Genomic DNA, 24,910 nt, shown 5'->3' on the forward strand with positions numbered 1-24,910 from the left:
GTGCATGGGGTCGCCATGAATCAGGAGTTGACTTGTTGGCAGCTGACAACAATAACAATAAATATATATTATATATATATATGTAAACCCATTGCCATTAGTTCATTACAACTCATAGTGATCTTATAGGATAGTATAGAACTGCCTCATAAGGCTTCCAAGGCTGTGATCTTTACAGAAGCAGATTGCCACTGCCACGTCTTTTTCCTGTGGAGCAGCTGGTGGGTTCAAATCACCAACCTTTTGGTTAGCAGCAGAGTATTTATTTATCCACTCTGCCACCCTGGCGCTGTATATGTGTATGTGTGTGTGTACACACACACACACATACACATATATATGTTATACATATATGTATATATATACACATATATATATATACAGACATATGTTGTTGTTAGGGGCCTTGAAGTTGAGCTTGACTCATAGCAACCCAATGCACAACAGAAGAAAACACTGCCCGGTCCTGGGCAGTCCTCACAATTGTTGCTACGTTTCAGTGCGTTGTTGCAGCCACTGTGTCAATCTATCTCACTGAGCGTCTTCCTCTTTTTCACTAACCTACTTTACCAAGCATGATGTCCTTCTCCATATATATGTTGCTTTTATATGAAACCTCAGTGTAAAAATAAAAGGATGGTTTGAAGTGAATTTAGTTAATCTTGTTAATATAACTAGACTATGAAATAGCATTTTATTTTTGGGAATATCTATGTAATCACAAGGAACAGATCAAATTCAGCAGCAAAAATGTTGTACACTAGACATTCACCCAGGGGGAAAATGGCATTTATGGAATGCGCACCATGTATCAGGACATTTCCATATACTATCCCATTTATTCCTTACATAGGCCTGTGAGGTTGGTATTTTATTCCCATTTTGTAGATGAGGAGACTGAGACTTGAAAGAATAAACTCACTTGCTCATGTTCACCCATGCAAAGTGGCAGAGCTGTGACTTGAATTTACAGCTGTCTAATTCCAAAGTCTGAGTTCTCTGCTCGTGCTAAGAATACTTGTGTATTAGTAGTGCAAATTCTGCACATCAGCTCCTCCGATTTTCCACCTCTTCCACTGATGTTACTAATATAGATTTGCCCTCACTGAAATATTGTAGAAAAAAGGGGTTCTTCCTGCTAAATCAAAGACCCTGAGTTCTCATTGTGCTTCAAGGAGCTCAAACGTTGTAAGTTTATGGTTATTACTAGGAAAGGCCTCTTTGAGCTTAGATGAGTACAAAGAAACTTCCTCAGGAAGCCAGCACCAAAGTAATAAATCATATTAAAACTCTCTTTGTTCATCAATTCTTTGCTGTATGGGGAACTTCATATTGGAAAAGTCTTTTATCATCCATCTTCTTTTCCTGGAAGATGGCTACTGAGCACGTGTAGAGGTTGATGGAGGGGAAAGATAGACCAACAAGAAGAAGCTACAATGTTTTCTTTGCTACTGGGGGAAATCGATTTTTTCATAGAAGGGATTTGATCCTAACTTAAAGATTGAAGGCTTGCAGACAGCATCTTTCACTCTGTGAATTCACAAAGAAAGTATCTGATTGAAAAGGAAAATCACATATCCTGGATACCATTAGCAGGAAACATTAGATGCATGTATTACCAAAATCTGCACCATCAGTCTGTAATTATATAATCATATAGCTACTATTTTGATCCACTTATTAAACAGACGTATGCACAGTACTCAACGGTAACCAGTTGCCACTGAGTCCATTCAAACTCATGGCGATCTCATGTGTTTCAGAATAGTACTTGTTCCATAGGCTGATTTTTCAGAAGTAGATTGCCAAGCTTTTCTTTCAAGGTTCCTCCGGGTAGACTCAAACCTCCAATTTTTTGGTTAGCAGTCGAGTTCTTAATCATTTGCACCATCCAGGGACTCTCATATTCTATGTTAGGAATACTGAAAGGTAATATTAAAGATTTTCTGCCAGTTCCATTGCACATCATTTTTCTCACACAAACTGTGAATTTCCTTTAATATCTACAACACTCTGAAAACATGTCTGTTGTTCACAAATATTGCATCTTTTTGAATTCTGATTCTGTGAACCAGCATGGTGTAGTATAAAGGACTCTAGAATTGGGCATGAGTCCAAGTTCTGGCACTTTTTAACCATATCACCTTGGCCATGTCTCACGACCTTGCTGAGCCTCGGTTCTCTAAGCTTCAGTATTGAGCCTGTTCTGCTTATCCGTGAGTAGACATCTTCGACCTCTACCACCTGGAGGCCTCTCAGAGAGCCCACGTCATACAGTGACTGGCAGCATGGTTTCCAATTCCAGATCTGCCAGTTTACAAATTGTGGGTAAGTTGTGTGTCATTTCTGTGCCTCATTTTCCTCATCTGTAAGACGGGCTAATAACTGCTGTCTTGGAAAGCTGTTAGAAGTTTTAAATTAGTTAATATTTGTTAAGGGCTTAGATGAGTGTCTGGCATATAGTAAGTGCTCCTGAGCGTTTGTTAATAAATAACTTCCACATCCCTTCCGATCGTTCCTTACCTTCCTTTTCTTCTTTTTCCTTCTTCTGTGCTGTATCAAACCCACTTCTGCTCTTGTATTCCCTACTGCAACCAGTGGCATAATTTTAAGTCAAAACTCTACAGGTAATTCTTTTAACATTTTATCATTTTCATTATCTTTTCGGTCTACCAATTCTGATTCCTAATTCAATCTATTGGTTTCTCAATTCTGTCAGCACAGCCTCTGCTTTGGTCAAGGTCCCCCTCAAACCTCATTTGTTCATCACCACAACCCGCTTCCAGTCTCTTCTCAATCCATCATCCTCATTGCCACCATAATTATGTTTCTAAAATAATATTTACAATTTTGACAAATACGACTCAATAATCGTGCTGTCAAATTATCTTCAAAATGCAATGGGTCCAAAGTGAGACACCACCTCATACCCCACTGTAATGGTTATAATAAAAAAGAATAAATAACCAAAAAAATGGAAAATAACAAGTGCTGGTGAGGATGTGGAAAAATTGGGACCCTCATTCATTGCTGGTGGGGATTCAAAATGGTACAGCCACTATGGAAAACATTTTAACATTCCCTCAAAAAGTTAAGCGTAGAACTACCATATGGTCCAGCAAATCCAAACCTAGGTATATACTGAAAAAGAACTGAAAGCAAGAATGCAAACAGAAACCTGTACACCAATGTTCACTGCAGCAATATTTACAGTAGCCACAAGGTGGAAACAATTATATGTCCATCAAGAGATGAATGGATAAACGAAAATGTAGTATATACTCACAGTGGAATATTACTCAGCCATAAAAAGAAATGAAGTCTTGATACATGCTATCACATGGATGAAACTTGAGAAAACATGCTGAGTGAAATAAGTCAGTCACAACAAGACAAATACTGTTTGATCCCACCTATATGAAGTTTTTTTTTTTTTTTTTTTTATATGAAGTAGGCAAATATATAGAGACCAAAGCTTATTAGTGGTTCCTAGGGTAGGAGAGAGGAGGAAAGGGTGAGTCACAGCTTAGAGGACACTGAGTTTCTGCTAATAGTGGTAGAATAATTTGAAAAAGGACAGTGGTAATGATTGCACACCATGATGAATGTAAACAATGACACTGAATGGTACATGTAAAAATTGTTGAATTGACAAATGTTCTGTCATATATATTTTTACCACAGTATAGAAATGCAATGGGAATTAATTAAATGACTTAAGTAAGGAGTGATGACATGATCTATGTTCTAAAAATTCAGTCTGACTTCTCTGTGAAAAGGAAATTAAGGATCCAAGAGAGGGCTGTCATGGATTGAATTGTGTTCCCCCAAAATATGTGTCAACCTGGCTAGGCCGTGATTCCTAGTATTATGTGATTGTCCACCATTTTGCCATCTGATGTGATTTTCATATGTGTTGTAAATCGTATCTCTGTGATGTTAATGAGATGGAATGAGCAGTAATTATGTTGATGAGGCAGAACTGAACCTACAAGATGAGGTTGCGTCTTAAGCCAATCTCTTTTGAGATACAAAAGAGAGAAGCGAGCAGAGAAAGGGGGACCTTATAGCATCAAGAAACAAGAGTCAGGAGAATAGCGTGTCCTTTGAACCAGGGGTCCCTGTGCTGAGAAGCTCCTCAACCAGGGGAGGATTGATGACAAGGACCTTCCTCCAGAGCTGACAGAGAGAGAAAGCCTTCCCCTGGAGCTGATGCCATGAATTTGGACTTGTAACCTACTGGACTGTGAGAGAATAAATTTCTCTTTGTTAAAGCCATCCACTTTTGATATTTCTGTTATAGCAACACTAGATAACTAAGACAAGGGCCTAGAGCCTCCTCCCAAAAAAGTTCTTGCAGTGACTAGATGAGATGTGGAGGCAGTGGGCATGGAGGGAAGTGGACTGACTGGAGAGAAAGCTTAGGAGTAAAATCATAAAGCAGGAACAAAGTAGTGCCAATAAATGTTTTATGACTATTTAAAGCAGGCATCTGACTAATTAGCTCAAATTAAGCAAATCTATTTTGTCATTCCCTGGATTGTGTTAAAGAAAGTGTCAGTTAAAATAGTTAATTTTCATTTCCTTTTATTGTAATAAATATGCACCTTAAATGAATATAGTTAGCTCCTTTCTGCATTGTCTTTTCTCTTCTGCAGCACTGTTGAGGCAAACATGTTCCAGAAGATGCTGGAAAGAGCCAAGCCAACCTGAATTCCAGAGAAATTTTACTTCCAAGATATACAGTGCACACCGGTATCTGAAAAAACAGCTACAAAAATCCATGGATGCAGGATACTTTCCAGGCATGGTGGTCACTAAGATGGGAGCATTCCTCTCCTTCCTCGCCCTGCTTCTACACCAACATTTCATCAGGAATTTTCTTCAGATACATCTTGAGGCTCTACATACAGACATAGAGACAGTACGGTCAAGAGCATGTTTAGATGCTAATATGGAAAAATAACTATTAGATTCTGATATGGCAAAATAAAAGCTTTTTTGAACCTTCTTGGTCAGTGAACACAGCTTGGCACTCTAAATGAAGGTACACCTCAATTTTGTGAGAGTTTTTAGGAGGCGCTTTACCAAAACTACACAGAAGGGAGAATTTTGCTCTTCCACAATCATGTGTTCCATCTGCTATGGGGAAGGTGGCATAATGAGAAAGAAAAAAAGAAATTTTTTTTCATATATCAAATGGCAAGGAAACCAATAAGAATCCTTTATCCTTGAAGAGGTATACAACAGATTGGGAAAACGTTATTTTCCTTTGTTTTAAACACATGAGTAAATGTTATGTATTTCTGCTTTAAAAAAAAAATTAAGGACTGGGCTTTTGTAATTACGTTTGTTTCATTTTTATGAGATGTCATAGTAAACTAAAATATGAAACCTCGGACTATTTTATACACAGTAATTTACTGCTGACTCTCTCTTAGTCCTACATCTGTACCATGGTGGCCATTCAAGATGGAAGACTGATAGGTGATTTCAAGGTGGTTCTCAACGCTCCCTTCAGAAACAAAGCAAAACAGCAACAATTGAGAAATCCACATTCAATGCATTCCTTGATCATACCTCAGTAAGATCCTACCTCTGTTTTTGTTGCTTCTTACGCTTATAATGGTAATTTTGAATGGTTATTGTCAAATAATTTTACATTTAGCTTATTAGAAGTTCATGAGACAGAAAAGTGGGATTTTCCCTATAAATAGAAGAAAAAAAAAAAAAAGAGTAAGTGCTAAATCTCACACCCCATTTCTTTGGCCCTGCAAATGCTCTGTACCTTTTGTTTAGCCAATGGGTGAAACAGCCAAGGTGTTCAGCAAATATTTGTTGAATGAATTAGTGAATCAGTGCCTATTATGGAATTAGGGAAGGCATATTCCCATGCCCTGCTAAATATCTTTAAGCTCTAGAGAAGAGGATCAGAGTTTAACTTGATGGTTTCCTTAGACATTGCTGTCTGTCTATTCATCTTCACATGGATATGCTTATAAGTCATTAGCATATTTTTGTATTCCCTTTATCAAGAATAGTATCTAGGATATAAATCCAAAGTAGACGTTTATTCAGAAGATGAGAAGATTAAAAAAAAAAAAAAAAAACAGCAAACCTGGGCTATACTTGATTCTTTGTGTGACCCTACCAATATTGTCATCGCTTGTCTGTCAGTTTGTCATACTGTGGTGGCTTGTGTGTTGTTGTGATATTGGAAGCTATGCCACTGTTATTTCAAATACCAGCAGGGTCATCCATGGTGGACAGGTTTCGGTAGAGCTTTCAGACTCAGACAGATCAGGAAGAAGGACCTGGCGATCTACTCTTACAAACTGGTCAGTGAAGTCCTTGTGAATACTACCAGAACACTCTCTGAAATAGTGCCAGAAGATTAGTCCCTCAGGTTCAAAGGCACCTAAAAAATACGGGGGAAAAGCTACCTCCTCAAAGTAGAGTCAGCCTTACTGATTTGGATAGAATCAAGGTTTCGGGACCGTCATTTGCTGATGTGGCATGAAAAGAAATGAATGAAATGAAAAGAAACAGCTGAAAACTTCCATTAATGGACTGTACAAAGTGTGAATCTGTGATAATTGGAAGATGTAAAAAATTAAAAGGAATACTTGAAGATTGATATCCTAGGCATTAGTGAACTGAAATGGACTGGTATAGCTCTTTTTGAATCAATCTTATGGTCTACTATGCCGGAATGAAAAATTGAAGAGGAATGGCATCACATTCGTCATCAAAAAGAACATTTCAAGACCTATCCTGAAGTACAATGCTGTCAGTGATAGGAAAATATTCATAAGCCTACAAGGAACACCACTTAATACAACTATTCAAATTTATGCATCAGCAACTAATACTAGAGATGAAGAAATTGAAGATTTTTACCAACTTCTGTAGTCCAAAATTGATTACACATGCAATCAAGATGCATTGATAATTACTGGTGATTGAAGAAGAAAGATCAGTAGTTTGAAACTATGGCCTTGGTGATGGCAAGGATGCCAGAGATTGTATGACAGAGTTTTACAAGACCAGTGACTTGTTCATTGGAAATACCTTTTTGCAACAACATAAATGGAGACTATACACATGACCCTCACAAGATGGAATACACAGGAATCAAATCTCCTACATCTGTGGAAAGAGACAATTGAGAAACTCAATATCATCAGTCAAAACAAGGTGAGGGGCTGACTGGAGAACAAAGCATCAATTGCTCACATGCAAGTGTCTTAGTCATCTAGTGCTGCCATAAAAGAAATACCACAAGTGGATGGCTTTAGCAAAGAGAAATTTATTTCCTCACAGTAAAGTAGGCTAAAAGTCCAAATTCAAGGTGTCAGCTCCAAGAGAAGGCTTTCTCTGTAGACTCTGGAAGAAGATCCTTGTCCTCAGTCTTCCCATGGTTGAGGAGCTTCTCAGGCACAGGGACCGTAGGTCCAAAGGATGCACTCTGCTCCTGGTGCTGCTTTCTTGGTGGTATGAGGTCCCCTACTCTCTGTTGTTTCCCTTTCCTTTTACCTCTTGAGAGATAAAAGGTGGTACAGGCCACACCCCAGGGAAACTCCCTTTACACGGGATCAGGGAGCTGACCTGAATAAGCGTGGTGTTACATTCCCACCCTGATCCTCTAAACATAAAATTACAATCACAAGATGGAGGACAACCGCACAATACTGGGAATCATGGCCTAGCCAAGTTGACACATATTTTTGGGGGGACACAATTCCATCCATGACAGCAAATTCAAGTTGAAGCAGAAAAAAAAATTAAAACACGTCCAAGAGAGCCAAAGTACGACCTTGAGTATATCCCAACTGAATTTAGAGATCACCCCAAGAGAAGATTTGGCACATTGAACACTAATATCTGAAGACCAGATGAGTTGTGGAATGACATCAAGGATACCATACTTGAAGAAAGCAAGAGTTCATTAAAAAGACAGGAAAGAAAGAAAAGACCATAATGATGTCAGAAGAGACTCGGACTTGCTCTTGAACATAGAGTTACTAAAGCAAGTGGAAGAAATGATGAAGTAAAAGAGCTGAACAGAATATTTCAAAGGGCAGCTCGAGGAGAAAAAGTAAAGTATTATAATGAAATGTGCAGAGACCTGGAGTTAGAAAACCAAAAGGGTAGAACATACTTAGCATTTCTCAAGCTGAAAGAACTGAAGAAAAAATTCAAGTCTCTAGTTGCAATATTGAAGAATTCTATGGGCAAAATATTGAATGACACAGGAAGCGTCAAAAGAAGATGGAAGGAATACACTGAGTCACTGAAACCAAAGGATTGATGTTCAACCATTTCAGGAGGTAGCATATGATCAAGAACCAGTAGTACTGAGAGAAGCAGTCCAAGGTGAACCGAAGGCAATGGTGAAAAACAAGGCTCCAGGAATTGACAGAATACCAACAGATGTTTCAATAAATGGATGCAGCTCAGGAGGAGCTCATTCATCCATGCCAAGAACTTTGGAAGACAGATTCCTGGCCAACTGACTGGAAGAGATCCATTCCAAAGAAAGGTAATCCAACAGAATGTGGAAATCATAGACAAATATCATTAATATCACACACGTAAAATTTTGCTGAAGATAATTCAAAAATGGTTATAGCAGTCCATCGACTGTAACTGCCAGAAGTTCAAGCCACATTCAGAAGAGGTTGTGGAATGAGGGATATCATTGCTTATCCCAGATGAAACTTGACTGAAAGCAGAGAATACCAGAAAGATATTTACCTATGCTTTATTGACTATGAATAGGCATTCAGCTGTGTGAATCATAACAAATTATGGATAACATTTCCAAGAGTACGAATTTCAGAACACTTAATTGTGCTCATGAAAAACCTCTACAGAGACCAAGAAACAGTCATTCAAATAGAACAAGGGGACACTGCGTGGTTTAAAATCAGGAAAGGCGTGGGTCAGGGTTGCATCCTTTCATCGTATTTATTCAACCTGTATGATGAGCAAATAAGCTGGACCATATGAAGCAGAATGAGGCATCAGGATTGGAGAAAGACTCATTAACAACCTGCCATATGCAGATGACACAACCTTATGGCTCAAAGTGAAGAGGACTTGAAGTACTTACTGATGAGGATCAATAAATACAGTCTTCAGTATGGACTACACCTCAATGTAAAGAAAACAAAAATCCTCACAACTAGACCAAAAAACAACATGGAGAAAATATTGAAGTTGTCAAGGATTTCACTTTACTTCGATCCACACTCAATGTCCATGGAAGCAGTAGTCAAGAAATCAAACAATACATAGCATTGGGCAAGTCTACTGCGAAAGACCTCTTTAAAGTGTTGAAAAGCAAAGATGTCACTTTGAGGACTAAGGTAAGCCTGATACCATGGTCTTTTCTTTTTTAAAAATTTTTAGTGTATGACAAAACATTTGGCATTTCAACCATTTTTATATATGAAAATCAGTGACATTAATTATATTCACCATGCAGTATAACAGACACCCCTTTTCCAAGTTTTTTCATCACCCTTAACAAAAACTCTGTACCCCTTAAGCAATATCTTCCCTCCCAATTGTCCCTATAAAAACCAAACCAAACCTGTTGCGGTTGAGTTGATTCCTACTCATAGTGCACTCCTGGTAACCAATAATAAACGTTGGTCTCTCTGCGTTTACCTATTCTAGACATCTCATGTAAGTGGCTCATACAATATTCATCCTTTTGTGTCTGAAGTGGACTTCTATTTATGTGTGTGTGTGTGTGTGTGTGCTTTAAGTGAAAGTTTACAAACCAAGTCAATCTCTCATACAAAAACTTATATACACCTTGCTAATCGACACAATGGCAACGGGTTTTATATACTCCTAGTTGCTCTCCATCTAATGAGACAGCACACTCCTTCCTTCCACTCTATTTTCGTGTCCATTCGGCCAGCTTCTGACCCCCTCTGCCCTCTCATCTCCTCTCCAGACAAGAAGCTGCCCACACAGTCTCATGTGTCTGCTTGACCCAAGAAGTTCACTCTTGTCCATACTTCAGTCCAATCCTTGACTGATGAGTTGGCTTTGGGGATGGTTCCTGTCTAGGGCAAACAGGTCTGGGGACCATGACTACTCAGGTCCTTCTAGTCTCAGTCAGACCATTAAGTCTGGTCTTTTTATAAGAATTTGAGGTCTATATCCCACTGCTCTCCTGCTCCCTTCAGGGGATCTCTGTTGTGTTCCCTGTCAGGGCAGTCATCAGTTGTAGCTGGGCAGCATCTAGTTCTTCTGGTCTGAGGCTGATGTACTCTCTGGTTTATGTGGCCCTTTCTGTCTCTTGGGCTCATAATTACCTTGTGCTTTGGTGTTCTTCATTCTCCTTTGTTTCCAGTGGGTTGAGACCAATTGTTGCAACTTAGATGGCCACTTGCTAGCATTTAAGACCCCAGATGCCACTCTCCAAAGTGGGATGCAGAATGTTTTCTTAGTAGATTTTGTTATGCCAATTGACTTAGATGTCCCCTGAAACCATGGTCCCCAAATCCCCAGCCCTGCTATGCGGGCCTTTGAAGCATTCACTTTATTCAGGAAGGTTCTTTGCTTTTGGTTTGGTCCAGTTGTGCTGACCTGTTCTGTATTGTGTGTTGTCTTCCCTGAAGTGGACTTTTTGTTTTTAATCTTTATTTTTATTCTGCTTTCAGTGAAAGTTTACAAATCAAGGCAATCTTTCTTACAAAACCTTATATGTTGTTGTTGTTGTTCTTAGGTGCCGTCGAGTCGGTTCCAACTCATAGTGACCCTATAAACAACAGAATGAAACACTGCCCAGTCCTGAGCCTTCCTACAGTCGTTGTTATGCTTGAGCTCATTGTTGCAGCCACTGTGTCAATCCACCTCATTGACAGCCTGCCTCTTTTCTGCTGACCCTGTACTCTACCAAGCATGATGTCCTAATCCAGGGACTGATCCCTCCTGACAACATGTCCAAAGTATATAAGATGCAGTCTTGCCATCCTTGCCTCTAAGGAGCATTCTGGCTGTACTTCTAAGACAGGTTTGTTTCTTCTTTTGGCAGTCCATGGTATATTCAATATTCTTCGCCAACACCGCAATTCAAAGGCATCAGTTCTTCTTCAGTCTTCCTTATTCATTGTCCAGCTTTCACAAGCATATGATGCGATTCAAAATACCATGGCTGGGGTCAGGCACACCTTAGTCTTCAAGGTGACATCTTTGCTCTTCAACACTTTGAAGAGGTCCTTTGCAGCAGATTTACCCAATGCAATGTGTCTTTTGATTTCTTGACTGCTGCTTCCATGGCTGTTCATTGTGGATCCAAGTAAAATGAAATCTTGACAGCTTCAGCCTTTTCTCCATTTATCATGATGTTGCTCAATGGTCCAGTTGTGAGGATTTTTGTTTTCTTTATGTTGAGGTGTAATCCATACTGAAGGCTGTGGTCTTTCATCTTCATTAGTAAGTGCATCAAGTCCTGTTCACTTTCAGCCAGCAAGGTTGTGTCATCTGCATAATGCAGGCTGTTAATGAGTTTTCCTCCAATCCTGATGCCCCGTTTTTCTTTATATAGTCCAGCTTCTCGTATAATTTGCTCAGCATACAGATTGAATACGTATGATGAAAGAATGCAACCCTGATGCACACCTTTCCTGACTTTAGACCAATCAGTATCCCCTTGTTCTGTCCGAATAACTGCCTCTTGATCTGTGTAAAGGTTCCTCATGAGCACAATTAAGTGTTCTGGAATTCCCATTCTTTGCAATGTTGTCCATAATTTGTTATGATCCACACAGTCGAATGCCTTTGCATAGTCAATAAAACACAGGTAAACATCCTTCTGGTGTTCTCTGCTTTCAGCCAGGATCCATCTGACATCAGCAAAGATATTCCTGGTTCCAGGTCCTCTTCTGAAACCAGCCTGAATTTCTGGTAGTTCCCTGTCAATATACTGCTGCAGCTGCTTTTGAATGATCTTCACCAAAATTTTGCTTGCATGTGATATTAATGATATTCTGTAATTTCCACATTTGGTTGCATCACCTTTCTTGGGAATAGGCATAAATATGGATCTCTTCCAGTCAGTTGGCCAGGAAGCTGTCTTCCATATTTCTTGGCATAAATGAGTGAGCACCTCCAGCGCTGCATCTGTTTGTTGAAACATCTCAATTGATATTCCATCAATTCCTGGAGCCTTGTTTTTCGCCAATGCCTTCAGAGCAGCTTGGACTTCTTCCTTCAGTACCATCGGTTCCTGATCATAAGCCACCTCTTGAAATGATTGAACACTGACTAATTCTTTTTGGTAGAATGACTCTATGTATTCCTTCCATCTTCTTTTGATGCTTCCTGCATCGTTTAATATTTTCCCCATAGAATCCTTCACTATTGCAACTCGAGGCTTGAATTTTTTCTTCAGTTCTTTCAGCTTGAGAAACGCTGAGCGTGTTCTTCCCCTTTGGTTTTCCATCTCCAGCTCTTTGCACGTGTCATTATAATACTTCACTTTGTCTTCTCGAGAGGCCCTTTGAAATCTTCAGTTCTTTTACTTCATCATTTCTTCCTTTTGCTTTAGCTGCTCAACATTCGAGAGCAAGTTTCAGAGTCTTCTCTTTCTTTCCTGTCTTTTCAATGACCTCTTGCTTTCTTCATGGATGATGTCCTTGATGTCATTCCACAACTCATGTGGTCTTAGGTCACTAGTGTTCAATGCATCAAATCTATTCTTCAGATGGTCTCTAAATTCAGGTGGGATATACTCAAGGTCATATTTTGGCTCTCGTGGACTTGCTCTGACTTTCTTCAGTTTCAGCTTGAACTTGCATAGGAGCAATTGATGATCTGCTCCACAGTCGGCCCCTGGCCTTGTTCTGATTGATGGTATCGAGCTTTTCCATCGTCTCTTTCTACAGACGTAGTCAATTTGATTTCTGTGTGTCCCATCTGGTGAGGTCCATGTGTATAGTTGCCGTTTTTGTAGATGAAAGAAGGTATTTGCAATGAAGAAGTCATTGGTCTTGCAAAATTCTATAATTTGATCTCCAGCATTGTTTCTATCACCAAGGCCATATTTTCTTTGACTGATCCTTCTTTGTTTCCAACTTTTGCATTCCAATTGCCAGTAATTATCAATGCATCCTGATTGCATGTTCGATCAATTTCAGACTAAAGCAGCTGATAAAAATCTATTTCTTCATTTTTCGCCCTAGTGGTTGGTGCGTAAATTTGAATAATAGTCATATTAACTGGTCTTCCTTGTAGGCATATGGACATTATCCTATCACTGACAGCATTGTACTTCAGGATAGATCTTGAAACGTTCTTTTTGATGAATGCAACATCATTCCTCTTCAAGTTGTCATTCCCAGCATAGTAGACTATATGATTGTCCAATTCAAAATACCAGTCCATTTCAGCTCACTAATGCTTAGGATATCGATGTTTATGCTTTCCATTTCATTTTTGACAATTTCCAATTTTTGTAGATTCATACTTTGTATAATCCAGGTTCCAATTACTAATGGATGTTTGCAGCTGTTTCTTCTCATTTTAAGTCACGCCACATCAGCAAATGAAGGTCCCGAAAACTTTACTCCTTCCATGTCATTAAGGCCAACTTTGAGGAGGCGGCTCTTCCTGAGTCATCTTTTGAGTGCCTTCCAACCTTGGGGGCTCATCTTCCAGCACAATATCAGACAATGTTCTGCTTCTATTCATAAGGTTTTCACTGGCTAATGCTTTTCAGAAGTAGACTAACGGGTCCTTCTTCCTAGTCTGTCTTAGTCTTAAAGCTCAGGTGAAACCTCTCCTCAGTGGGTGACCCTGCTGGTATCTGAATAGCAGTGGCATAGCTTCCAGCATCACAGCAATACGGAAGCCCCCACAGTACGATAAACTGACAGACACGTGGGGAAAACCTTATATACATTTTGCTTTATACTCCTAGTTGCTCTCCCCCTAATGAGACCACACATTCCTTCTCTCCGCTCTCTATTTCCATGTCCATTCAGCCAGCTTCCGTCCCCTCAGCCTGTACATCTCCCCTCCAGACAGGAGCTGTCCACAAAGTCTTTTGTGTCTCCTTCATCCAAGAAGCCCATTCCTCACCACTATCGTTTTCTGCCTTATACTCGATTCCAAACCCTGTCTGAAGAGTTAGCTTCAGGAATGGTTCCTGTCTTGGGCTAACAGAAGGTCTGGGGACCATGACGTCCAGGGTCCCTCTAGTCCCAGTCAGGCCATTAAGTCTGGTCTTTTTATAAGAATTTGGGGTCTGCATCCCATGGCTCTCCAGCTCCTTCAGGGATTCTCTTTTGTGCTCCCTGTCATTGCAGTCATCAGCTGTAGCTGGATACTAATCTAGTTCTGGTCTAAGGCTGATGTAGTCTTTGATTTATGTGGCGCATTCTGACTCTTGGGTTCATACTTACCTTGTGTTTTTGGAGTTCTTCATTCTCCTTTGCTCCATGTGAACTGAGACTAATTGTTGCGTCTTAGATGGCTGCTTGCTAGTGTTTAGGACCCCAGACGCCACTCTCCAAAATCGGATGCAAAATATTTTCTTAATAATTTTTACTATGCCAATTGACCTTGATGTCCCCTGAAACCCTGCCCCTGCTATGCTGGCCTTCGAAGCATTCAGTTTATTCAAGAAACTTCTTTGCTTTTGGTATAGTCCGGTTGTGCTGACCTTGCCTGGGTTGTGTGTTGTCCTTCCCTTCACCTAAATTAGTTCTTGTATACTATCCCATTAGTAAATCCCCCTCTCCGTCCCTCCCTCCTTCCCACCGTCATAACCATCAAAGAATATTTTCTTCTCTCTTTAAACTATTTCTTGAGTTCTTATAATAGTTTTTTTTTTTTATAATAGTGGTCTCATACAGTATTTGTCATTTTGCAACTGACTAATTTCACTCATCATAATGCCTTCCAGATTCCTCCATGTTTATGAAATGTTTCACAGATTCATTGTTGTTCTTTATTAATGCATAGTATTCCATGGTGTGAATATACCATAATTTATTTATCCATTCATCCATCAGTGGGCACCTTGGTTGCTTCCGTCTTTTTGCTATTGTAAACAATGTGCTGCATTGAACATGAGTGTGCATATATCTATTGGTGTGACGGCTTTTACTTCTCTAGGATATATCCCAAGGAGTGGGATTGCTGGATTGTATAGTAGTTCTATTTCTAGCTTTTTAAGGAAGCACCAAATCGATTTCCAAAGTGCTTGTACAATTTTACATTCCCAGGACCAATGTATAAGTGTTCCAGTCTCTCCACAACCTCTCCAACATTTATTATTCTGTGTTTTTTGGATTAATTGCTAGGCTTGTTGGAGTGAGATGGAATCCCATTGTAGTTTTGATTTGTATTTCTCTTATTGCTAATGAAGGTGAACATTTCCTCATGTATCTGTTAGCTACCTGAAAGTCTTCTTTAGTGAAGTACTTGTTCATATCCTTTGCCCATTTTTTAATTGGGTTATTTGGCTTTTTGTTGTTGAGTTTTTGCAGTAACATGTAGATTTTAGAGATGAGCCGCTGATCTGAGATGTCATAGCTAAAAGATTTTTTCCAATCGGTTGGTAATCTTTTTACTCTTTTGGTGAAGTCTTTGGATGAGCATGGGTGTTTGATTTTTAGGAGCTCCCAGTTATCTGGTTTTTCTTCTGCACTGTTAGTAATGTTTCTTATTCTGTTTATGCCATGTATTAGGGCTCCTAATGTTGTCCCTATTTTTTCTTCCATGATATTTATCGTTTTGGATTTTATATTTAGGTCTTTGATCCATTTTGAGTTTGTTTTAGTGTATGGTGTGAGGTATGGGTCTTGTTTCATTTTTTTGCAGATGGATATCCAGTTATCCTGGCACCATTTGTTAAGAAGACTGTCTTTTCCCCAATTAACTGACTTTGGGCCTTTGTCAAATATCAACTACTCATATGTGGATGGATTTATGTCTGGATTCTCAATTTTGTTCCCTTGGCCTATGTATCTGTTGTTGTACCAGTACCAGGCTGTTTTGACTGCTGTTGGGGTATAATAGGTTCTAAAATCAGGTAGAGTGAGGCCTCCCACTTTGTTCTTCTTTTTCAGTAATGCTTTACTTATCGGGGGCCTCTTTCCCGTCCATATGAAGTTGGTGATTTGTTTCTCCATGTCATTAAAAAATGTCAGTGGTATTTGGATCAGGATTACATTTTACCTATGGATCGCTTTGGGCAGAGTGGACATTTTTACAATGTTGAGTCTTCCCTATCCATGAGCAAGGTATGTTTTTCCACTTATGAAGTTCTCTTTTGGTTTCTTGCAGTAGGGTCTTGTAGTTTTCTTTGTAAAGGTCTTTTATGTCTCTGGCTAGGTATATTCCAAAGTACTTTATCTTCTCAGGGGATATTGTAAATGGTATTGATTTGGTGATTTCCTCTTCATCGCTCTCTTTGTTAGTGTAGAGGAATCCAACTGATTTATGTATGTTTACCTTGTATCCTGAAACTCTGCCGAACTCTTCTATTAGTTTCAGTAGTTTTCTTGAGGATCCTTTCCTTTTTTCTGTGTATAAGATCATGTCATCTGCAAGCAGAGATACTTTTACTTTTTCTTTGCCAATTTTGATGCCCTTTATTTCTTTATCTAGCCTTATAACTCTGGCTAGGACCGCCAGCAAAATGTTGAATAAGAATGGTGATAAAGGGTTCTTAATGGGAATGGTCTCAGTCTCTCTCCATTTAGGATGATGCTGGCTGTTGACTTTGTATAAAGGCCCTTTATTATGTTGAGGACTTTTCCTTCTATTCCTGTTTTGCTGAGAGTAGTTATCATGAATGAACGTTGGACTTTGTTAAATCCCTTTTCTGCATCAGTTGGTAAGATCATGTGGTTCTTGTCTTTTCTTTATGTGTTGGATTACATTGATTGTTTTTCTAATGTTGAACCATCCCTGCATACTTGGTATGAATCCCACTTGATCATGGTGAGTTATTTTTTTGATATGTTGTTGAATTCTATTGGCTAGAGTTTTGTTGAGGATTTTTACGTCTAAGTTCATGAGGAATATTGGTCTGTAATTTTCTTTGTATGTGCAATCTTTACCTGGTTTTGGTATCAGGGTTATGCTGGCTTCGTAGAATGAGTTTGGGGGTATTCCGTCCTTTTCTATGTTCTGAAATACCTTTAGTAGTACTGGTGTTAACTCTTCTCTGAAAGTTTGGTAGAATTCTCCAGAGTAGCCAGCAGGGCCAGGGCTTTTTCTTTTGGAGAGTTTTTTGATTACTTTTTCAATCCCTTCTTTTGTTATGCGTTTATTTAGTTGTTCTGTCTTTGTGTTAGTTTAGGTAGGTAGTGTGTTTCTAGAAAATTGTGCATTTCCTCTAGGTTTTCAAATTTGTTAGAGTACAGCTTTTTATACTATTCTGTTATGATTCTTTTAATTTCAATGGGTCTGTTGTGATATCACCCACCTCATTTCTTATTTGGGTTATTTGCTTCCTCTCCTGTTTTTCTTTTGTCAGTCTGGACAGTGGTTTATTGATTTCGTTAATCTGCTCAAAGAACCAGGTTTTCGTCCTGTTAACTCTATCAATTGTTTTTCCATTTTCTATTTCATTTAATCTGCTCTACTTTTTATTATTTGCTTTCTTCTGGTGCCTGATGGTTTCCTTTGTTGCTCCCTTTCTATTTGTTCAAGTTGTAGTGATAATTCCTTGATTTTGGCTCTTCTTTCTTTTTGTATGTGTGCATTTATTGATATAAATTGACCTCTGAGCACTGCCTTCGCTGTGTCCCACAGTTTGTGATAGGAAGTGTTTCCATTTTCATTGGATTCTGTGATTCTAGATTCTTTCTTTATTCTGTCCTTAATTTGTTCTGTAATTCAATCTTATTTGAGAAAGATGTTCAGTTGCCATGTGTTTGGTTTCTTTTCCCTGATATTTCTGTTATTGACTTCTAGTTTTATGGCTTTATGGTCAGAAAAGATGCTTTGTAATATTTTGATGTTTTGGATTCTGCTAAGGTTTGCTTTATGGACTGATAGGTAGTCTATTCTAGAGAATGTTCCTTGTGCATTGAAAAAGAAAGTATGCTTGGATGCTCTTGGGTGGAGTGTTCTGTATATGTCTGTGAGGTCAAGGTGGTTAATTGTGGCATTTAGCTCTTCTTTTATGTCTTTATTGACCTTCTTTCTGGATGTTCTGTCCTTCACTGAAAGTGGTGTGTTGAAGTCTCCTACTATGATTGTGGAGCTATCTCACTTTTCAATGCTGTTAGAGTTTGTTTTATGTATCTTGAAGCCCTGTCATTGGGTGCATAATTATTTAATATGGTAATACCCTCCTGGTATATTGTCCCTTTATTATATAGTGTCCTTCCTTATCCTTTGTGGTAGATTGAAGTTTGAAGTCTGTTTTTTAAAAATTAGTAAAGCCACTCCTGCTCTTTTTTGATTGTTATTTGCTTGATATATTTTTTTCCATCCTTTGAATTTTAGTTTGTGTCTTTAAGTCTGAGGCCTGTCTCTTGTAGACAGCATATAGCTGGATCGTGTTTTTTTATCCATTCTGTGGCTCCCTGGCTCTTTATTGGTGCGTGTAGTCAATTTACATTCAGCGTGATTATAGTTAGGTATTAGTTTAGTGCTGTCATTTTGATGCCATTTTTTCTGTTGTTGACAGTTTCATTTTTCCACTTACTTTTTGTGCTGAGAAGTTTTTCTTTGTAAATTGTGTGTTCCTCTTTTTCATTGTAGTTGAATTTGTTTTTGCTAAGTCTTTATGTTTATCTTGTTTTTTGTTTTGAAGTACAGGATTGTTAGTCTTCTTTGTGGTTACCTTAATATTTACCCTTATTTTTCTATGTTTAAACCTAACTTTTTTCTCCCTATATCACCTTGTTTTCTACTCCATATGGAAAATCTATGCCTACTTTATTTAGTCCCTCCTTACTGATCATTGTCATCTTTTACATAATGACCACTGATTCCCTGTTTTGAGCTTTTTTTAATCTTAATTTATTTTTGTGATTTTCCTACCTAAGTCGATATCTGGCTGCTCTGTTCTGTGCTCTGGTGTTTGGTCGATATTATTGATTTTCTAACCAGGGAATTCCCTTTCGTATTTCTTGTAGTTTTGGTTTGGTTTTTGAAATTCTGTAAGCTTCTGTTTACCTGTAAATGTCTTAATTTCACCTTCATGTTTGAAAGACAGTTTTGCTTGATATATGATTCTTGGCTAGCAATTTTTCTCCTTTGATGCTCTATGTATGTCATCCCATTGCTTTCTTGTCTGTATGGTTTCTACTGAGTAGTCTGAACTTATTGATTCTCCTTTGTAGGTGACTTTTCACTTATCCCTGTCTGCTCTTAAAATTTTCTCTTTATCTTTGGTTTTGGCAAGTTTGATGACAATATGTCTTGGTGATTTTCTTTTGAAATCTACCTTGTATGGGGTTTGATGAACATCTTGGATAGATGTCTTTTCATCTTTCACAATGTCAAGGAAGTTTTCTGTCAACAAATCTTCAACAATTCTCTCTAATTTCTGTTATCCCTCCCTGACCTGGTATTCCAATCACTCTGTGGTTATTCTTGATGGAGTCCCACATGATTCTTAGAGTTTCTTCATTTTTTTTAATTCTTTTATCTGATTTTTCTTCAAATATATTGGCATCAAGTGCTTTATCTTCCAACTCACTGGTTCTGTATTCCTGTTCCTCAGTTCTGCTCCTCTGACTTTCTATTGAGTTGTCTAATTCTGTAATTTTATTGTTAATCTGAATTTCTGAATGCTTTTTCTCTATGGATTCTTGCAGTTTATTAAATTTTTCATTATGTTCTTGAATAATCTTTTTAATTTCTTCAACTGCTTTATCTGTGTGTTCCTTGGCTTTTTCTGTGTGCTGCCTGATCTCATTCCTGATATCCTTTCTGATGTCTTAAAAAGTTCTGTATATTAATCTTTTGTATTCTACATCTGGTCATTCCAGGAATACATCTTCATCTAGGAGAATCCTTGATTCTCTGTTTCGGGAGTTTGTTGAAGCAATCGTGGTCTGCCTCTTTATGTGATTTGATATTAGCTGTTGTCTCCAAGCCATGTATAAGTTATCGTAATAATTTATTTCCTGTTTGCTCACTGTGTCTTCATTTCTTGCTTTGTTTTGTTTTGATATACTCAAATAGGCTACTAGAGTGAGCTAACTTGATTATTGGAGCCTTTGAAGCACTAATGTCCTGTTACCAGATGGCTAGAGCTGTTACCAGGTATATGAACCTAGAAGTCCATTCACTATTCTTGTACAGATTCAGCTTAGGTGTCCTGATAGTCGGTCACCTAGTGTGTGGTGTAGGCTCTCACTATCCTAAAGGAGCAGTGGTGATGGGCATATGCAGTGGTTTCTGGTAGCAGCAGGGGGTCACACTCTGAGGAAGGCAGGGGGCTGACAGCCTTCCCCCAAGTGTCAATGAGGAAGGAGTGTCTCTGTTCTCTAGAGTGCTCTGGTGGGTGGGGTCTGCAGCTGTACCTTAGGCACGCAGTGCTTCTACCTGTAAGGACTGGTAGGCACCACTATCCTTGGGCCCCTTTCATGGGTGGCTAGGTAGCATGGATGGAGCCTCCAGCCCTCAGGTCCTTGTTGTGGGTAGGTGAAGGCCCTGTTTAATAGGCAGGGGAGTGTCACACCTCCAAAACCTGCCTCTCCACTGCATAACTGAAACATTTACAGTTAGACCTCAAACAGATTTGCCCTTGCAATATAATAGCCACCTGAATCCATGTAGGGGTGAAAGCCAAAGTCTGTGGATCACTTATGCCTGGACTGGAGCCACTTCTGCTCTGAGCTTCCAGATTAGGGGAGTTGGCAAAGTATTTTTCCCCCGTTTGTGGCTCAAGGAGTACAGCAGGTTCTATCTCAGGCCCACGGAAATGAACCGTTAATGACCATCTGGGGCAGAGGGGAGAGGGATCAGGTAGATAGGAGATAGTTTTGTCAAAAGATGGAGCTATTAGATCCACACACGGTAAATTAGACAAAATCACTTATCTTATGTCAAGAGCGCTGTTTTATCTCAGATTCCACAGGCATGTGTAGCCTGTGTGCGCTGGCTGTGTCCCCACTGAGATTGCCCCAGGGGATTAGGGCTGTGTCCCGCACTTGTCTTCTTTTGCTGAAGCAGCTGTGTCCTAAACTCCACAGCCAGTCCCGTGGCCATCACACCAGGGGGTCAGGGTGCTGGCACTTCGCTTCCCTTCTTTTGCTGAAGCAGCTGCTTCCTAAACACCAAGGCCAGCCTTGCTGTAGACATGCCACGGGGTAAGGGATGACACACTCTGCTTGCCTTCTTTTGCTGACACTGCCGTGTCTCAGGAAACTACCATCAGTCCTGCCACAGTCGCACCAAAGAATAGCGCCAAGTAATTGGAGCTGAGGCGCTGTGCGGGCTTGGCCACTCATTGCTGCCTCTGCACCTTCTCTCCCTTCCCCATCACTCAGACTGATTCCTTAATTTTGCCTTTGATGCTAAGGGTTCCTAGTTTGTCATATATGTAATTGATTCACTTGTTTTTTGGGCCTTTGTTGTAAGAGGGATCAGTGGAAGCTTCTGACTAGTTCGCCATCTTGGCCCCGCTTCCGATACCATGGCATTTTCAATCACTGCATATGCATGCTAATGCTGGGAAGAATTGATACCTTTGATCTATGACGTTGGCGAAGAATATGGAATATACAGTGGACTGCTAGAAGAAGGAATAAATCTGCCTTGAAAGAAGTAGAACCAGAATGCTCCTTAGAAGCAAGGAATGGGAGACTTCGTTTCACTTTCTTTGGATATGTTACCAGGAGGGAAGAGCCCCTGGAGAAGGACATCATGCTTGATAAATTAGTGGATTATCGAAAAAAGGAAGACCCTCAATGAGATGGATTGACACAGTAGCAGCAACAATGGGCTCAAACACAGCAAGGGTTGTGAGGATGGCGCAGGACCGGGCGGTGTTTCATTCTATTTTAGATAGGGTGGCTATGTATTGGAACCTATTTGACTACACCTGATGTCAAAAACAACAACCTAAAATTTGAATAACCCAGGACAAAAGACTATTTCTCTTAGAGAATCCTTTTGGGGTCTAAAAATTGTCTTCTGACAATGTGAATAAATGCACAATTTTGAGACTGTAATACTAAAAAATACATGAGATGAAAATACCTAGTTCATAATGGCAAACTAGGGGCTCTTGCCTTTTATTTTGATTATTAACAATTTTAATTAATCTATGATTTTCTGTCTAGTTTTGCAAAACTACCCTTGGCTATATAAGGATTAATTGCCTCTACTCTGTTGTCCTGTTATTTTACCAAGTTTTTGTGACCTTGGACAAATCACTGAATGCCTCTGGATCTTGGTTTTCCTATCTGGCAACACTGAATGCCTCTGGATCTTGGTTTTCCTATCTGGCAATAGATAAAGTTTCCTCTCATAAAGGGCAGGACCCTTTGGACAGCTTCAGCTAGTCCAAAGCTGAAGGGAAACAAACTCTAGCAATGTTTGATTTCAAGATTTGTAGAGGAAAAAAAAAAAAGCAATTTACTGGTTAAACCTTCAAAACCAACCACGCAATATATTTATTTGCTTTCTTACCCCAACCCTTTTTTTAGAATCAGCAGAAAAATACCTTGATAATGCAATTTGCCTTCACAGCAGTTCAACTGAGCAGAATAATTGGCCTTGCGGAAGACTATTTCTGGGCTCTCATTACCTGGGCAGTGGGCTTCTGGGTCAGTGAACGCTCAGATGCTAATATTTTCATGGGTTACAAAAAGACCATACATCTTTTGCAAAAAGGGCCACGTGTGTATTTTAGGTACTTTTTTTTAGTTATGTTAAAAACCAAAAATTTTAGACTTCTTAATATATTTATTTACAATTATTATGTACAGGCATTAGGGAAAACGGCATAACTTAACAGTGTTTTTTACCCTTTGGGTATATAGCTTAAAATATATATGTAGTTTCCTCCCCAAATGTTTAACTTTGTGAGTACGGTTGAATAAGATTCAGTTCCAAGTCAAAGTCACTCGTGACATCATGATAAACATTTGTTGATGTGTCCATTTCCCCATTAGACTGAGTGCTTCTCAAGGACCAGGACCTTGTGCAATTTATGATTTATCCTTGTAGCCTACCTCACAGACAGTCAGCACCCAATGAATGTACATGGGAACAAACTGCATAAGATTCCAACAATGCCTCATCTATTAACTAGTTATCATGGTCACTCCCAGGTCTGTTCATTTACAGCCAATTTACACATCTCAATAGAAACTAGTCACTTCATATAGAAATATAAGTTTTAAAGGACCTCATTTCTACTTTCACTTTCAGATGAGCTGTACGTAGGATTAGCCATACATTTAAAACAGAAAACTAGCTTCATCTAGACATTTGTGGAAGTATTTTTAACTTATATCCAATACCACTTGAAATACACCGATATTAAAGAAAGTGACTTTACTGTGTGGAATTCCTGGGTAGTGCAAACACTTAACATACTTGACTGCCAACTGAAAGGTTGGAAGTTCAAGTCCACCCAGAGGCACCTGAGAAAAAAGGCTTGGTGATCTACTTCTGAAAAAATCATCCATTGAAAACCATATGGAGCACAGCTCTACTCTGACACACATGGGGTTGCTATGAGTCAGGGTCAACTTGATGACAACCGGTTACTGGTCTTTATTGTGTACTATTTGGAGAGCTTGGCAGATAAGCACGGCAGGCAGAACCAACCCACCTGTGTGAGAGCCTGGGTGGTTGGGGGACACCCCATGGGACAGAATGCTTGTTTTCTGGGCCTGAACCTGGGTAGCACCTGGCTTTTTGTCCAGCTCCTCACACAGCCTTTTCCCCTGGGAGCAGCCCAGCCACGCTGGGAGACAGTGAAAAACTGGTGGCAACACTGAGAGTGTAGCTCAGTCATGAAAACATTGTCACCATAATCAGATGGTAATTTCTATTCAGGGTGATGCAGTGTACACATCTTTCTGGAGTAATTATTTAATAGCACACCCTTTTCACTCAAAAGCATTCCAACCTAACTATAGGGTCATATTTTCTGTATGCAGCATTGGGCTATCTCTGGGAAATTTTCAGGCTGAAGAGATTTACCTCCCCAAGGTAGGATCCAAAAACATAAATTCCCACCCTCCGTGCAGGTGGGAGGATAGGTGGCAAAAACAATTTGTTCTGACTACTAACCACCATTGTGCCACAGAAGAAGGGCCTGGAGATAAGCTTCCACAAAGATTACAGCAAAGAAAACCCTATGGAGCAGTTCTACTTTGTAATACATGGGGCTACCAAGTCAGAATTGACTCCATGGCAATGGGTTTGTTTTTTCAGTTTATGCAGGTGTGTGAACTGGGCTTGACCAAGCACAGGCCCTACTGAGACTTCAGTTTTGAAGTGAACAGCCTGATGAAAGCAACCCTCTGACAAATCCTTCTGCAACACACCAGCTTCAGGGAAGATACGGGGTGCAAAGTGACAGCATCGTGTTGGAAGCTACTGTAGCAGTGTGGACTTGGTGCAGCACAGGCACAGGGGAGTTTCCTCATCAACAGGTTCTGCAGTGTGGGTCTTAGACATTTTCTTGGTAGCTTAGCCTCAAAGATATTCTCCAGTTTTCCCAACAATTCTGTGTGCCATTCAGTATCTTTTTGAATGTGTGTGGTGAAGTATATGTAACAAAATATTTGCCACTTCACCCTCAATATCTTTTTTCTTCAAAATTTTATTTATTTTGTTGTTGAGAATATACACAGCAAAACAGACACAAATTCAACAGTTTCTACATGTACAATTCAGTAACATTTTTTACATTCAAGTCGTACAACCATTCTCACCGGCCTTCTCTGAGTTG

This window comes from Loxodonta africana, chromosome 18 (genome assembly GCF_030014295.1).
Source record: "Loxodonta africana isolate mLoxAfr1 chromosome 18, mLoxAfr1.hap2, whole genome shotgun sequence".
Classification (NCBI taxonomy): domain Eukaryota; kingdom Metazoa; phylum Chordata; class Mammalia; order Proboscidea; family Elephantidae; genus Loxodonta; species Loxodonta africana.